The sequence below is a fragment of the Onychomys torridus genome, chromosome X, assembly GCF_903995425.1.
Source record: "Onychomys torridus chromosome X, mOncTor1.1, whole genome shotgun sequence".
In the NCBI taxonomy this organism is placed as follows: Eukaryota; Metazoa; Chordata; class Mammalia; order Rodentia; family Cricetidae; genus Onychomys; species Onychomys torridus.
In genome coordinates, this window is record NC_050466.1 from 129,678,622 (window position 1) to 129,695,496 (window position 16,875).

Consider the following 16,875-nt stretch of genomic DNA (forward strand, 5'->3'; position numbering starts at 1 on the left):
TTCATAATGTCTTCACGAGTCCCAAGTTTTCCAGTAATGACAGTATAAACAACTGTGGCCTGACTATACACATATTATAGAGTGGAAGTTGGGAGGTCAGTTTGCCCTCAAGTTTGCTCTTACAGGTCAAGGACCAGCAGTGGAAAGTATTCCATAGGTTTATCAGTGGTAGTATTGGGGATCTGTGTGTACTCTGTGTCTCTTAGCTGCTAAAGACTCTGATGGTTCAAGAGAACAGATGGGAGGGCAGAATGCACCCCTTGTTGAATTGACAAGAGGACCAGCCTTTGACCTGCCTGTATGCCACACAGGTGGGGCGGGCTGGGGCCTTATTCAAATGAGGGAGTTGGCCATGGCTCCACTTGCTGCTTAGCAACCACTGTGCAGTGTCTCAGTGCTAGAGCGAGCTGGTGGAGGTTCAGAAACACATCTCTGCCAGCCATTACGGGGTGCCCTGATTGCTCTGAGTGTGAAGGCATCCTGTCAGGATAAACCTTCCTCGTCATTTGGCCATGAGAGGCAGAGCCTGTTGTCTTCTAGGCAACAAGGGGAGGCTGTGAGACATGTCACTCTCTGTGCTCTTTGTGCCCTGACTTCTCACCCGCCCCCTGAGCTGCAGTCACTGGACAGGGCACCTGTACCTCTGTCTGAGCAGAGGGATGTGTCAGGGCAGACAAGTGTGTTTCACCTTCCCCAACATTAAAATGATTTGCTCTTTTCAACTCTGTAGTGTCCTGTGCTTGCAGCAGACGCCGTGAAATGCCCTGTTCCAAATGTGAAAACATGTTCTCTTCTACGACCAACTGCCTCCTGTTGTTAATGTGGACTGGAATGTCATCATGTGGTTTTGTCAGAGATCTGGAGAGGTGAAGAAACTATGTAGTGGTCTCCACCCTAATCCAGGAGTCAACTTGTTTGTTCAACACGTTGTGAGTTTTGTAACACACGGTCTAAGCCACACTACTGATGTGATAACTTTCCACTACAGTTAAGTTTGCCTTGTTACTTTGCAATATTCTTTCCATGATACAGCAATGCTTACTTTTGTCCTTTTCAATAGTGGATCTCTTTTAGCAGGTGCTGTGGTTTCTTCCTGTCACATCTTCCCTACACGACTCTTCACCTGCCTGACAGTCTTCTTAATGGCACCTCTTCATGCCTTGTGACCACGGGCTCCTCGTCAGAATATACATCGGTGATGTTTCAGAGAGAGATGACAGAGTAGGAGGAGGTCACTGAACCATGTGGCCTAAGGGCCACCTCCCTGGATAGTCAAGTGAGCCACCTCAACCAATGCCAGGATCCGCTGTGATTCTGCTGGCAGGGTGGATGCAGGAACTTTAGGCAGGATGGTCCAGGCTCAGCTGCCATCTCCTCTGCCCCACCCCTGGGAATCTCCATGCTGTCTATGGATAGCAACACTGACGGATTGGCCGAGAACTCTGCCCCAGGCATCTTGGTGGTCCCTGCAGCCCTCCCCCATGCTCCCTGCTTTCCCTGCCGTGTGGTCTTCTGTTCAGACGAGGTAGTCTGAACATTGTCCTTTACATTGTCCTCGGTTGTTGGAGTCCCATTGATGCAGCCACTTGACCATGACTACTGACTCATCATCTTCACCTCCTTTAATTTCATTTCTTAGTCCCGCTCCAGGGGTTGAACTGTACAATTATACATGTGTGTTGTATGATTGAGTGCCTGCAGGTGTGTGCAAGTGTGGGCAATCGTGCCTGTGTGGCTGGTGGTCTGAGGCTGACTCTGGATGTGTTGCTCTATTGCTTTCCATCCTGTGTTCTGAGACAGATCTCTCCCAAGATCCTGGAAGTCACCAATGTTGTTTGATCTGGTAGATAGTGAGTCCCAGGAATCCTCTTCTCTGTGCCTAGCAGCCCTAGGATTAGGGGTGTTCCTGCCAGGCCTGGGTTTTGAGTGAGTGCTTGGGGATCCAACCTCAGGCCCTCTTGCCTATGAGCCAGACACTTTACCAGCCACCTGGCTCCCCAGCCTTGAGCTGTACACTTGGAATTCATTGCAATCTACCTTCAAACAGCAGCAGCTCTTTCCTGAGTCGTAAAGCCTCCAGGCACAGTGTGCTCCCACTTCCTGCCTCACAGTCTTTGGTGGGGTGTTTCTTGGATGAGAAGACCAAAATGTATTCTGCACACTCACAAGACAGCAGGCAGCATCTTCCCAAACACTTTCCAGTGCCTTAGCTGTGTTGCTGCTGCTCTCAAAACCTCAAGCACGTTTCAAAAGCTGGTGCTGCAAGAGAGACTCTAATTATGCCTTGATTGGAGTTGTCATGGTGATGCCATTGGAATACCTTCCATCACTGCAACATGATTTACCTCTATGACTGTGTCGTGCCAACCTCTCCCAGCCCTTTTGAAATAGACAGACATTCTCCCACTGTCCCATTCTGACTTTCTCTCATGAGAGGTTGGAGATGCTTGTTCCTTAAATGTCGTGACTCAGTGTGAAGCCCTGTGAGGACTCTGGACGGGAGGCGGTGGCAGAGGTGTGGGTTGTTAATTTCATCCTGAAACCGCTGTGCCAGAGGAAATCAATAACCTGGGAGAAAAAGAGATTTTTCTGAAAGGATGGAGTGCGGGTGGTTGCCTAGGTTACCAGGAAAGAGAGCGCCAGGGCACATGGAGACTGCCACGTGACCAGCCTCATTCTGCAGGACCCAGACCTGAAGCAAGAGTGTGGGGGAGCATGCTCAGTATTTCAGAGCCGTCTCAACATTAGGAGTTTCCTGAAGGTGCTCTGAGCCTGTTTGTGAGAAGCAAAGTCAGAGAGGACCAGGAAAGGGACTCCAGCCACTAGCTACAGGGTCCATTGGATTATCAGTGAGAGTGTCCAGATGGGGCAATTCCTTTCCTCCTGCTGGCAACACGGAGGGAGTCTGTGAACACCTGTGCAGCCCTGGTCCCAGTGCCACAGATGCTATGCTTTCTGTGCAAACTGCCCTCTTGTGCTACATGTGCGGGTGCTTTCACAAAGGGCTAAAATGGAACAAGCTCTGAGGAATTCCCAAGATTGCAGAAAGAACCTCTCCCTCACCTTCCCCCTCCATCTGTCCCTCCCTCAGCCTCTTTTGTTAGAGCACCGAACAGAGGAAAGTGCCATACTTTATTCATCATAAATGCACTCAGAGGGTGCAATGCTGACTTAAATGAGCTAGACTAGAGGTACACATGTATACTGCATGACCTCACTGTGTGTGGAACCTAAAAATGGCCATATCATTTTTCACAATGATGAAATAAGTTGTTTGTCATGGTGAGGTGCATGTTGGTGAAGTTTGCAGAGCTGCATGCATGCCAAGTAAAATTGGTAACACATGTCCTGAGACTTGACTTCAAAAGCAACAACAATAGATTCCAAGCAGAATCCCATCATGGAGCTTCAGAATTACAATTCCTGTTCATGTCTGTCCCCAAAATCAAGGGGAAAAAAGGAAATATAAGAAATGAGCTGCCATTGCTATATCTCACTGACTCAGGAGGAAGTGAAGACTGGGATGGACAGACAACACTGTGCAGGTGCCTCTCAAGGAAAGGATGGAAACATGATGAATGCCCTGGAGGTGCAATGTTCCATCCTGCCTGTCTAGTCTCATGGGCCAAATCCCACCACGTTCATATGTCTGATCTACTCAACCTTACAGAAACGCACTGCATGTGGGTACCCTATGTTTACATGTGACCCAGTGTGAAGATCCAGCTCTGAGAGAAAGGAAGTTAGAACACGATTAATGGACATGAAAGTTAGTGGGATGAGATAGGAGAACCAGGCATTTTCCCTTCAGGCTCCATTATATTTTGAGCAACACTGTGTAGCTGTAGCTGCCCCAGGATTTCATAAATAGCCCAGTGAGGAAGAAAATTCACAGAGATCTCTCTACCGTTGGGTCTTGCATGCTGGGATTAAAGGTGAGCCCTACCATGCACGCCCAGCTCAGTCTCCATTCCTAATGACTACTTTGTCCTTCTAATGGAAACAGTCATGAGTATGTCCAATCAATGGGTGCTATACCTACTGTGGTAGTCTGAATGAAAATGGCCCCCATAGACTCATAGGGGGTGGCCTTGTTGAAGGAAGTGTGTCACTGGCAGGTGGCCTTTGAGGTCTCAGAAGCTCAAGCTCGGCCAAGTGGCTCACTCACTGTCTCTTCCTGCTGCCTGTGCATCCAGATGTAGAACTCTCAGCTACCTCTCCAGAACCATGTCTGCCTGCATGCTGCCATGCTTCCCACCATGATGATAACAGACTGAACCTCTGAAATGTAAGCCAGCCAGAGTTAAAGGTTTTCCTTTGTGAGTGTGGCCAAGGTCATGGTATCTCTTCACATCAAGAAAACCCTAACTAAGACACCTACAGACACTCCCCTTTACATGCGACTATGCCCATTTATAGTGAGGTCTCGTGTTAAGCCCTGTGCCACAGAGCACATGCAACACAGGACGACACATGGAGAACTGAGTACTGTGCAGGTAGGGATGGTGAGGTGTTGATAATGACCTCAGAAATAGCATCCTTATTGGCTTTCAGCTTTGCTTGCTTTCTTGATGGTGGCCCTCAACATTTCTTTCCATTGCTGGCTTACTGAGCCTGGTCTGAGGTTTGGCCTCCAGATATGTTGATGCTGGGGGCTGAATGCTGAAATTGCTCAACAAACATCAGACTTCAATGGATGTCCTTGCTTTGTGGTGTTGGGGTACATAATACAGATGAAATTGTGGGAGGGAGAAGCCTCTCCTTCCTGAAGTCAATGGACAGTCTATAGTGCTTCAGGACAATGTGAGCATTAGGAACTAAAAACACAGATACCAGGAGAAAGGACAGAGAAAAAAAACTCTGCTTTGAGTCCTTCAAAACATCTATCCTGCTGCCCCAACAGGAACCCTTCTAGAAAGACAGTGAATCCCAACCCATACACCTTTAGGAATATTATTGGCATTCTGAGCTCATACACTCACTATCCAAATGGGACTGCTGCTTGCCTGATTGGCATCTTTTCCTAGCAGCTCCTAAGGGGAGTCCTCTGGGAAGAGGTAGGGACACACTCATCTAATAGGCAAGCTTAGATCCTAGATCCCTAGATCCAAAAAACATGGAGCTCACTTCCAAATAGTCTGGAAAACAAAGAAAGACAGCTTTAGAGCCGAGGACCTCAACACCTCTGATCCTGTCGAAGTCTCTTGCATGTGAGGGACATGGAATGCATTGTTTTCTCTCAAGTGAGACAATTGAGGGCATCCAGGGAGAAATATCCTATTTTAGAGGAAAGTTAACGTGCATAGGAAGAAGGGGCTCACCAGCAACAGTTCTCAGGTCCTCTGTCTGCATAACCATTTTGTCTTCCTTTGCCTGTGCTTGGCTGAGGAAAGGCATTAGGGAGAGCAAGCATCAGTCTCCAAAGTAGCTTTCTCATGTTCCTCGGCACCTGGGCACCTGACGATGGTGTCTTTCTGAGGTTTTGTGAACCCAAGTGCTTTCTAGAATATAATTTCCAAATTTTTCTGATTATATTCTTACATTTCAAAAGTGTGTGTGTGTGTATGTGTGAATACATGCGTGTGTGTGTGTGTGTGTATGTATGTGTGTGTGTGTGTGTGTGTGTGTGTATACAGATGTGCACTCCATAGCACACATATGTGAATATTAAAAACAACACAGGGAGTCTGTTCTCTCCTTCCACCACATGGGATCTAGGGACTGTATGCAGGTCAAAAGGCTTGCTCACACAATCTTGCTGTTCCTGGTCTCAGATTTTCATGGGTTCTGTTTCCTAGAATTCCTCTGCTCGGTAAGCATCACAGGAAACCTTTACACTGTGGACTTAAGAAATATACTGTGGCATGCCTTTTATCCCAGCACTTGGGAGGGAGAGGCAGACAGATCTCTGATTTCAAGGCCAGCCTGGTCTACAGAGTGAGTTCCAGAAAAGGCAGAAAGCTACACAGAGAAACCCTGTCTGGAGTCCCCGCCCCCAGAAAAATGAAATACACTGTGACTGGAAATGTGCCGGCATTATTACCCGCTGGATGAAGATACTCACTGCTACTGAAACTCTGCTTCCAGTGATGAATGACTGCACTGCATACCTCATTCAAATGTTTATTTCGGTCACAGTTTGGGGGTCTGAGTGTCCAAGAAGCAAAGTTACAGCTCCTTGCAGGAGTGCACAGGACAGGTGAGAGGACACTCAGATGGAGCCAGGAAATCAGAGAGAATCTGCGGAGAGATGACCTTTATCAAATACCTTTAAAATTAGCATTACTAGTTCTTTGAGGTGTCCATACAATGTGTTTTCATCATCCCCACCTCCTTCCCCCAACTCATCCCAGATCCACCCAACCTTCCACATTCACCTAAATCTGGGGACTTTGTTTTCTTTTAAGCCCTTCAAGATGAATGTGTGCTGCCCGAATTTTCTTGGATGTGTGCATAGCCAAGAGCAGCTGCACAAATGAACTCACAGCAGTTCGGACAGCAAGTACCAAACCAGTGCAGACTCACGTGTGTTCTGGGCAACCCCAGTTTGAAAAGTCTGGGGGTTAGCGCTGACACTAATGGTGCTTGCAGCACTGGGCAACGCCAGTTTGAAAAGTCTGGGGGTTAGCACTGACACTAATGGTGCTTGCAGCACAAACATGAGTGCCTGAGTTCAGTGGGGAAAGTCAGGCATGGTGGCTTTCTGTCAGAATCCTAGATCTGGTGAGGCACAGACTGGTGGGTAGATCGGCCAGACTAATCATGAGCTTCAATCCACCAGAAAGACTGTCTCCATGAAAAAGGTGGCCAATGCCTGAAGCATGTGTGGGTGTCATAATCAATACACACTTCCCCTTGGGCACATGTGCTCCCCGCCACAAACATGTGTCTGCTCACAGACGACATCCATAGACACAACACAGACATATGTCAAAGACCTTCTGGAGGAAAACTGACATGAAATTCACTTCTTCCTCTACTGCTCCACCTCTAAGCATCCCAACAACTCCTCTCCCGGCTCCTTAGAGGACAAAGCTTCTTTCCTGTGAGCATTAGGGGACACCCTCAACCACAGCCATCACTTCTGTGTGGTATAGGATGTTCTTGGAGAGCATGGCAAAGAGATGTAGAGAGACAGAAAGACAGGAAAAAAAAGGCAAATCCTGCCACTCTCCAACCATCAGACTCTTCTTTGAAGTGACCCAATGGCTTGTGGCGTTCTATTTATTTAAGCAATTTAGAGGCTAATTCATAATGACTCCTGGAACTGCTCTCCAAATGGTCAGTCTCAGGAGGGATGACTGGTCTTTTCAGATCCAATAATCCAGATCACAGTCCCTGAACCTCAAGACAGAGCTCTGGAGTTCCTTTTGGCTCTTTGTGCAAAGAAGCACTTCCCTTTGGCAGTGGACACATCTTGGCCATGCTGCCACTTTGGTGGGACCTGAAGCCAATGGCAACGGAGGACAATCCAGTAGCATCCCCAGGTTAAGGAGCTGCTCTTCTTTTGACTGGAAGCTACCCTCCCCTTAGAGTGTGGTGTGGGGACAGTGACAGCTCATCCAGGGCAAAGGGACATGTGTCTTCAGAACTCCCTCTCCCTGCTCTTGCCTCACTCCCTTTCCCAGGCTAGCCAGCCTTTGCTGCCATTCTTCAGAAGAGGAGGGAGCAGAATTCATGGCTACGATGCTCGGTTCCCCTGCGTCTTTCTCTTCCCAGCCAAGCTTCCTGATCCAAGAGACCCACAGTCAACCACCACGTTTTCCCCTTCGTCTCTGCCTTCGGATCCCCATTCACTCCTACCTCATCTGTGACCAAGAGGGTCCTCTTCCTGAGAATCCCAGGAAGGTTGTAGACCTTCAGAATCTGACTGGCTCCCACCCCTACCAAACAGGGAGGTCCTGTATTGCCCTGATGGCCCCGTTCAGCTAGAGGATATTGTAGTTCTGGTAGGAAGCAGTTGGTTCTCAAAACCTCTACCTCTGCTACCACTGCCCGGGTTATGGTCTCCAAATATGGTCTCATTTTGATGCCCACAGTCTGAGGAAAGGAAAAAGAAGCACTTTCCTTTTGACCAAAGTTTGTCTGTTATACCTGCTCCCAGCCCAAGAACCTTCCATAACACTTTGACCTCTAATTGTGTCTGAATTGCTCTTTCTCTGTGGTAATTTATGTTGTGACCATGAGATTTCTCTTTTCCACACTCCATAGCCTTGGAGCAAGACTCACAAGAATGAGAGATGCCATATATACCTCACCAGGTTCCCCACACTGTCGCCTCTCTGCCCTAGAGCTAGCCCCAGAAGACATCCTTGATGACCCATTCCTTGTGCACCCATGTCTCCCAGTTCAACATGAAACTACTCTGGCACACCTCCCCTTTGCCCTACAAGTCTCTTGCCCATCTGGCTCTGGATACCCTCCTCTTTCTTGCCTCCCCCACACACACCCCCCGCAAGATCTCACATACTACTCTGCTTCCTACACTTCCTACACCTTCCCTCGCAAACTTAGTCAGAAGCATGGGGAACTCAGGGAAGACTTTAAAATCCCCATGAACACACTCTCCATTTTCCCAGGTGGCTAAGGGGGTTCTTAGCACACTCCAGGTATAGGATGCTGTGACTGACTTATTCACAAGAACATCTATGCTAGGATGTCTCCACATTCTACAATAAATCCACAGAGCTCACTGTGGCGTTTAAGCAAATATAGCAAGATGTCTATACCATCCTGAGTATTTGCTGTACACACAATGAAGGGTCCCTTGCCTTGCCTTCAGCATGTACCTGGGCTGGTGTGGGTCACATTACAACTGGGCCAGGCTCCAGTGCTGTGCTTGATTGAAAGTCCCATGGGTAATATCTGGCCACTGAGGGGAACAGAATGGAGAGAGGAGCCCCTGACGGTATCTGACCATGTGTCCATTAGATGGGTTCCATCTGCTTGCACATTTGTAGTCCAAAGCCCTTCAGACTCAATGGAGCCTCATTTCCCAGTCATGACTTCTTCAGATCCTCCTTGTGTTCCATTAACAAAGCTCGTCCCACTTTCTCTCAGGCCCATCCTGAGGAAGTGCAGTGTGCCTGGAGTAATGGTAAAGAAAAAAGGATGCCCAAGAAGTTCTGTGAACATAATAAAATGCAGAGGGCCTGGCAGTGGACAGCAGCATGTACTGTTCTTGCAGAGGACTGGGAATTGGTTCCAGAAACCCTTATGGGGCACCCCACAAATGCAAAGAAGCCTAGCGCTTCCGGGAATCCTATTCCCTACTTCCCTACTATGGCCTCCACAGACACTGTACTTACATGCCGATCCAGTCCCTTACACACACACACACACACACACATTGAAATAAGTGGTTTTTTAAAACTGGTATTCTCTTGATTCAGTTAGTGTCCAATATACTCCAAACATCAATATCTTTATTCCCAGTTTTTTTCTTTTACAAAAAATAAATTTGTTTCTCATATAATATATCCTGATGATGGTTTCCTCTTCCTCTACTCCTCCCAATTCTTCCTGGCCTTCCCTCTCCTCTGGATCCACTCTCTATATATACTTCATTAGAAAAAAACAGGCTTCTAAGAGTTAACAACCAAACAAGAAAATCAATAAAAAAGATGAATCCAAAACTACCATGTCAAATTGGACATGTTGTTCCTACAGGAGGGAAAGAGTCCCAACAGCAGGCACAATAGTCAGAGACCCACATGTCCTCAGGGTCAGGAGTCCCATATCAACACTAACCCAATAGGTGTAATACCTATGCTGAGGACCTGGTGTAGATCCAGGCAGGCCCTGTGCTTGCTGTTTCAGTCTCTGTGAGTTCCTATGCACCTTGCTTAGTTGATTCTGCTGGTGTCCTCCAGCCCATCTGGCTCTTACAACCTTTAGCCTCCTGGGATTTCCTGAGGTCTGACGGGAGAGATTTGATGGAGACCTCCAATGTAGACGCTCTCTCTTCATAACATCTTGCTGTGAATCTCTGCTCCTGTTCTCATCTGCTGCTGGAGGAAGCTCCTCTGATGATGAGTGGATAAGGCACTGATCTATGAGTATACAAGATCATCATTAGAAAATATTTTATTGATTTTTTTTAGTCCAGTAGTGTTTGGTTTTACCCTAGGTCTGTGGGCTCTCTAGTCTCTGGTTCTTGGTTATCCAAATAATGTCATGTATGAATTCCTTCTTGCGTACTGAGCCTTAAGTCAAATCAGACACTGGCTGGCTACGCTGACATTCTTTGTGCCACCATTGCCCCAGCATATTTTGCAGGCAGGACAGACTGTAGGTCAGTAGTTTTGTGGCTTTGTTGGCATCCACGTTTATCTTTCATTGGCCTGCATAATACCTTCCCACACCAAAGAGACCAGAACACAGGGGAGAAAGTTTCTTGTAGGCAGTAGTTGAACTTCTCCATGTTCAATGAGCTGGGTGTCCTCAGCAACAGCGTCCCACTGTCTGTTTTCAGAGTGCAACCCTTGTCTTAATTTCCATGGGCTCCCTTTGGCCCAGAACTCTATTGAATGCAACCCAGTCCCTCCTGTGAAAGTCTTTTCTGGCTTCAAGAGTGTCCATCCCCAATTACTAGGAGTCCTCATTAGGATCATCTCCATAGATTCCAGGAAGTTTCCAATGCACTAGGTTTCTATACCACTCCCCAAGTGTCCCCCAAATCCAGCCTTCCCTCCCCTACTCTCTCCCTCCAGCACACCCCCCACCTAATTCCTCACTGTCCCCACTTGCCCCCAGTCCTATCTTAAAATCTGTATTTCCATCTTCCAGTGGATCCGTGCATTCCCACCTAGACCTCTCCTCTCTACCTAACCTCTCTGGGTCTAAGGATTGAATCTTGGTTATCATTTACTTTTGTTCTTTCTTTCTTTCTTTCTTTCTTTCTTTCTTTCTTTCTTTCTTTCTTTTTTTTTTCTGAGACAAGATCTTACTGTGTAGCTCTGACTGTTCTAGAACTCACTTTGTAGACCAGGCTGGCCTAGAATGCATAGATATCCACATGCCTCTGCATCCCACGTGTAGGGATTAAAGGCTTGTACCACCACTGCCTGGTGGTTATCATTACCTTAAAGGCTAATTCACACTTATAAGTGAGTACATATGTATTTATTTTTCTGTGTCTGTGTTACCTCACTCAGGATGATTTTTATTTCTAGTTCCATCCACTGCCAGCAAATATCATGATTTCATTTCTAAAAGCTGAGTTCTATTCCAATGTGGAATTGTACTATATTTTTTATCTCTTCTTCTTTTGAAAGACTTCTAGGTTCTTTCCAGTTTCTGGCTATTACAAATAGAGCAGCAATGAACATGGTTGAGCAAGTGTCCCTGAGGTAGGATGAAGAATCCTTTGCACATATGCTCAAGAGTGATATAGCTGGAATTTGAGGTCGATTGATTCCTAATTATTTGAGGAACTGACATACTGATTCCCATAGTGGTCATAGGTCCTGATCCCACTGCTAGGAGACCCACAAACAGACCAAGCTACGTAACTGTCACCCACATGCAAAGGGCTTAGGTTGGTCCCCTGAAGGCTCCCTAGCTGTTTGTCCAGAGCCTGTGAGCTCCCATGCGCTCAGGTCAGTTGTCTCTGTGGGTTCCCACCACCCTTCATGACCTTGAGCCCCCTGGTTTGTGCAACCCTGCCTCCCTCTCTTCAACAGAGTGCTTGGCCCTGGACCTCTGCATCAGCCTCCATCAGTTACTGGATGAATGCTCTCTGATAACAATTAGGGTAGTCACCAATCCGATTATACTAGAAGGCCAGTTCAGGCACCCTCTCCACCATCGCTAGGAGTCTTGGCTGGGGTCATCCTTGTGGATTACTGGGAGTTTCCCTGGCACCAGGTTTCTCCCTAACTCCAAAATTCTCCCCTATCAAATTATCTCTTTCATTACTCTCTCTCTCCGTCAGGCTCCAAACAAGCCCAACCTTATCTATCCTGTTCCCATCCTCCCATCCCCAGCCCCTGCCCCCAATTTACCCAGAAGATCTCTTCTATTTCCACTTCCCAGGGAAACCCATGCATTAATCTTAGGACATTCCTTGTTACCTAGCTTCTCTGGAGCTGTGGATTGTAGCCTGGTTATCCTTTAATTTACAGCTAATATCCACTTATAAGTGAAAACATACCATGTTTGTTTTTCTGAGTCTGGGCTACCTTACTCAGGATGATATTTTCTAGTTCCATCCATTTGCCTGTAAACCTCACAATGTCATTGTTTTGGGGGTTTTCTTTTGTTGTTGTTGTTGTTTTGTCTACTGAGTAGTATTCCATTGTGTAAATGTACCACATTTTCGTTATCCATTCTTCTGTTGAGGGTCATCTAGGTTGTTTCCAGGTTCTGGCTATTACGAACAATGCTGCTGTGAACATAGCTGAGCATGTGTTCTTCTGGTATGATTGAGCATTCCTTGGTATATGCCCAAGCGTGGTTTTGCTAGGTCCTGAGGTAGATGATTCCCAATTTTCTGAGAAACAGCCATACTGATTTCCAAAGTGGCTGTATAAATTTTGCACTCCCACCACAGTGAAGGAATGTTTCCCTGGCTCACATCCTCTCCAACATAAGCTGCCATCAGTCTTTATGATCTTAGCCAATCTGACAGGTCTAAGATGGTATCTCAGAGCTGTTTTGATTTGCATTTCCCTGATGGCTATGATGTTGAACAATTTTTTAAGTGTAACTCAGCCATTTGAGATTCTTCTGTTGCCATCTGTACCCCTTTTCTTAACTGGATTGTTTGGTGCTTTGGTGACTAGTTCATTGAGTTCTTTATATATTTATATATATTGGAGATCAACCCTCTGTCAGCTGTGGGGTTGGTGCCTATCTTTTCCATTCTGTAGACTGTCGTTTTGTCTTATTAACAGTGTCCTTTGCCTTAGGGAACCTTTATAATGCCAGGGGGTCCCATTTATAAATTAATGCTCTCAGTGTCGGTGTTACTAGCATTCTATTCAGAACAGACGTGGTCTCGTGTGCCAATGCTTTCAAGGCTACCTCCCACTTTCTCTTCTATCAGGTTCAGCGTAAAAGGATTAATGTTGAGGTCTTTGTCCACTGGGACTTGAGTTTTGCCCATGGCAATAGATATGGATCTATTTGCATTCTTCTCTATGCTGACATCCAGCTACGCCAGCACCATTTGTTGGAGATGCTTCCTTTTCTCCATTGCATAATTTTGGATTGTTTGTCAAAAATCAGGTGTTCATAGGTGTGTGGAGTTAGGTCAGTGTCTTTGATTTGGTTCCGTTGATCCACCTGTTTTGTTTTGTGTTTGCCAGTACAGTGCTGTTTTTCTACTATAGCTGTATAGGAGAGCTTGAATTCAGGGATGGTGATACCTTCAGAAGTTCCTTTAATATACAAGAGTATTTTGGCGACCCTGGGTTCTTCTTTTGAGACCTGTGAAGAATTGTTTTAGAATTTTGATGGGGATTGCATTGAATCTGTAGATTGCTTTTGGCAAGGTTGCCATTTTCACTATGTTAATCCTACCGATCCATGAGCACTGGAGATCTTACCATTTTCAGATATCTTCTCCAATATCTTTCTTCAAAGACTTAAGTTCTTGTCATACAGGTCTTTCACATGTTTGGTTAAAGTTTCCCCAAGATATTTAATATTTGTGGCAATCATAAAGGGTGATGTTCCTCGAATTTCCTTCTTGGCCAGTTTATCATTTGTATATAGGAGGGCTCCTGATTTTTCTAAATTTAATCTTGTACCCAATCCCATTAATGATACTGTTTATCAGCTGTGGGAGTTCCCTGGGAGAATTTTGGGGGTCACTTATGTATACTGTCATATCATCAGCAAACAGCAAAAGTTTGACTTCTTCCTTTTCAATTTGTATCCCTTGATTTCCTTTTGTTGTCTTATTGCTCTAGCTAGCACTTGGATTACTGTATTGAACAGAGAAGGAGAGTGGACAGCCTTGTCTTATTCCTCATTTTAGTGGGATAGCTTTGAGTTTCTCTTCATTTAGTTTATGTTGGCTCTCTGCTTGTTATATATTGCTTTTATTATGTTTAGGTATATTCCTTGAATCCCTGATATCTCCAAGACCTTTATCATGAAAGGGTATTGGATTTTTCAGCATCTAATGAGATGATCATGTGATTTTTGTTCTTTCAGTATGATTATATGGTAGAATACATTGACAGATTTTTGTAAGTTGAACCATCCCTGCATCTTTGGGATGAAGCCTACTTGATCATAGTGGATTTTTTAATGTGTTCTTGGATTTGGTTTGTCAGTATTTTATTGAGTATTTTTGCATCAATATTCATGAGGGAGATTGCTCTGTAATTCTTTTTCGTTAGTTGGATAATTTTTTTTCTATCTTGTTGATTTTTTCAAAGAACCAACTCTTTGTTTCATTGATTCTTTGTATTGTTCTCTTTCCTTCTATTTTATGGATTTCAGCCCTCAATTTGATTATTTCCTGGTGTCTATTCCACCTGGGTGTGTTTACTTCTTTTTGTTCTAGAGCTTTCACATGTGCTGTTAAGTCGATCATGTGAGAGTTCTCCACATCCTTTCTGTAGGCACTTAGTGCTATGAACTTTCCTCTTGGCACTGTTTTCATAGTGTCCCATAAATTTGGGTATGTTATGCATTCACTTTCATTAAATTCTAAGAAGTTGTTCATTTCTTTCTTCCTTGACCCAGTGATGATTCTGTTGAGAGTTGTTCAATTTCCATGAATTTGTAGGCTTTCTGGAGTTTGTGTCGTTGTTGAACTCTTAACTTTAACACATGATGATCTGATAAGATACAGGGTTTTATTCCATTTTTTGTATCTGTTGACATTTTCTTTGTGACAGAGTATGTGGTCAATTGTAGAGAAGTTCCATGAGGTGCTGAGAAGAAGGTGTATTCTTTTGTGTTTGGTTAAAATGTTTTGTAGGTGTCTATTAAGTCCATTTGAGTCATAACATCTGTTAGTTCCCTTGTTTCTCTGTTAAGTTTCTGTCTGGCAGTCCTGTTCATTGGTGAGAGTGGGGTGTTGAAGTCTCTCACTATTAATGTGTGGGTGTTGATGTGTTGATTTAAGCTTTAGCAATGTTTCTTTTGCAAATGCAGGTGCCCTTGTATTTGGGGCATAGATGTTCAAAATAGAGACTTCATCTTGATAGATTTTTCCTGTGATGAATATGAAATGTCCTCTCCATCTCTTTTGATTAATTTTAGTTTGAATTCTATTTTGTTAGATATTAGGATAGCTATACCAGCTTGCTTTTTAGGTGCATTTGATTGGAAAATCTTTTCCCAACCGTTTATTCTTAGGTCATGTCTGTCTTTGAAGTTCAGGTGTGTTTCTTGTATGGAGCAAAAGGATGGATCCTGTTTCATATCCATTCTGTATTCCCGTGTCTTTTTAGCTAATTTCCTTGGGTTGGAGTTTTCCGTCCAGTATATTATGTAGGGCAGAATTTTTGGACAGGTATTGCTTAAATCTGATTTTGTCATAAAATATCTTGTTTTCTCCATATATGGTGATTAAAAGTTTTGCTATATACAATAGACAAACAGGCTGAGAAGGAAATCAGAGATACATCACCCTTTCCAATAGCCACAAATGATATAAAATACCTTGGGGTTACTCTAACTAAGCATGTGAAGGACCTATATGACAAGAACATTAAGTCCCTGAAAAAAGAAATTGAAGAAGATGTCAGAAAATGGAAAGACCTCCCATGCTCGTGGATAGGCAGGATTAACATAGTAAAAATGGCGATCTTACCAAAAGCAATCTACAGATTCAACGCAATGCCCATCAAATTACCAACACAATTCTTTAAAGATCTGGAAAGAATAATACTCAACTTCATATGGAAAAACAAGAAACCCAGGATAGCCAAAAGAATCCTGTACAATAAAACAACATCTGGAGGCATCTCGATCCCTGACCTCAAGCTCTACTATAGAGCTACAGTAATAAAAACAGCTTGGTACTGGCATAAAAACCGACATGTGGACCAATGCAATCAAATTGAAGACCCTGACATTAACCCGCACACCTATGAACATATAACTTTTGGCAAAGAAGCCCAATGGAAAAAAGAAAGCATCTTCAATAAACGGTGCGGGCCTAACTGGATGTCAATGTGTAGAAGGCTGCAAATAGATCCATACCTGTCACCATGCACAAAACTTAAGTCCAAGTGGGTCAAAGACCTCAACATAAATCCAGTTACTCTAAACCTGATAGAAGACAAAGTAGGAAGTACTCTTGAATGCATTGGCACCAGAGATCACTTTCTAAGTATAACACCAGTAGCACAGACACTGAGAGAAACAATCAATCAATGGGACCTGTTGAAGCTGAGAAGCTTTTGTAGAGCAAAGGACACGGTCAATAAGACAAAGTGACAGCCTACAGAGTGGGAAAAAATCTTCACCAACCCCACATCTAACAGAGGGCTGATATCAAGAATATATAAAGAACTCAAGAAATTAGCCATCAAAATGCCCAACAGTCCAATTAAGAAATGGGCTATAGAACTAAACACAAAATTCCCAACAGAGGAAGTTCAAATGGCTGAAAGACATTCAAGGAATTGCTCAACATCCCTAATTATCTGGGAAATGCAAATCAAAATGACTCTGAGATACCACCTGACACCTGTCAGAATGGCTAAGATAAAAAACACAGAAGACAGCTTATACTGGAGAGGATGTGGAGCAAGCTGAACTCTCCTCCACTGCTGGTGGGAATGCAAGCTTGTACAGCCACTTTGGAAATCAATATGGGGTTTCCTTAGAAAATTGGGAATCCATATCCCCCAAGACCCAGCTGTAGCACTCTTGGGAATATACCCAAGGAATGCTCAATCATACCAC

General features: G+C 44.7%; 1 protein-coding gene across 4 annotated transcripts in view; it reads left to right on the top strand.

Moving 5' to 3' along the window:
* Positions 1 to 16,875, top strand: part of LOC118574332 (protein FAM156A/FAM156B-like) — a 62,644-nt gene that overhangs the window by 24,031 nt on the left and 21,738 nt on the right. The window lies entirely within an intron of this gene.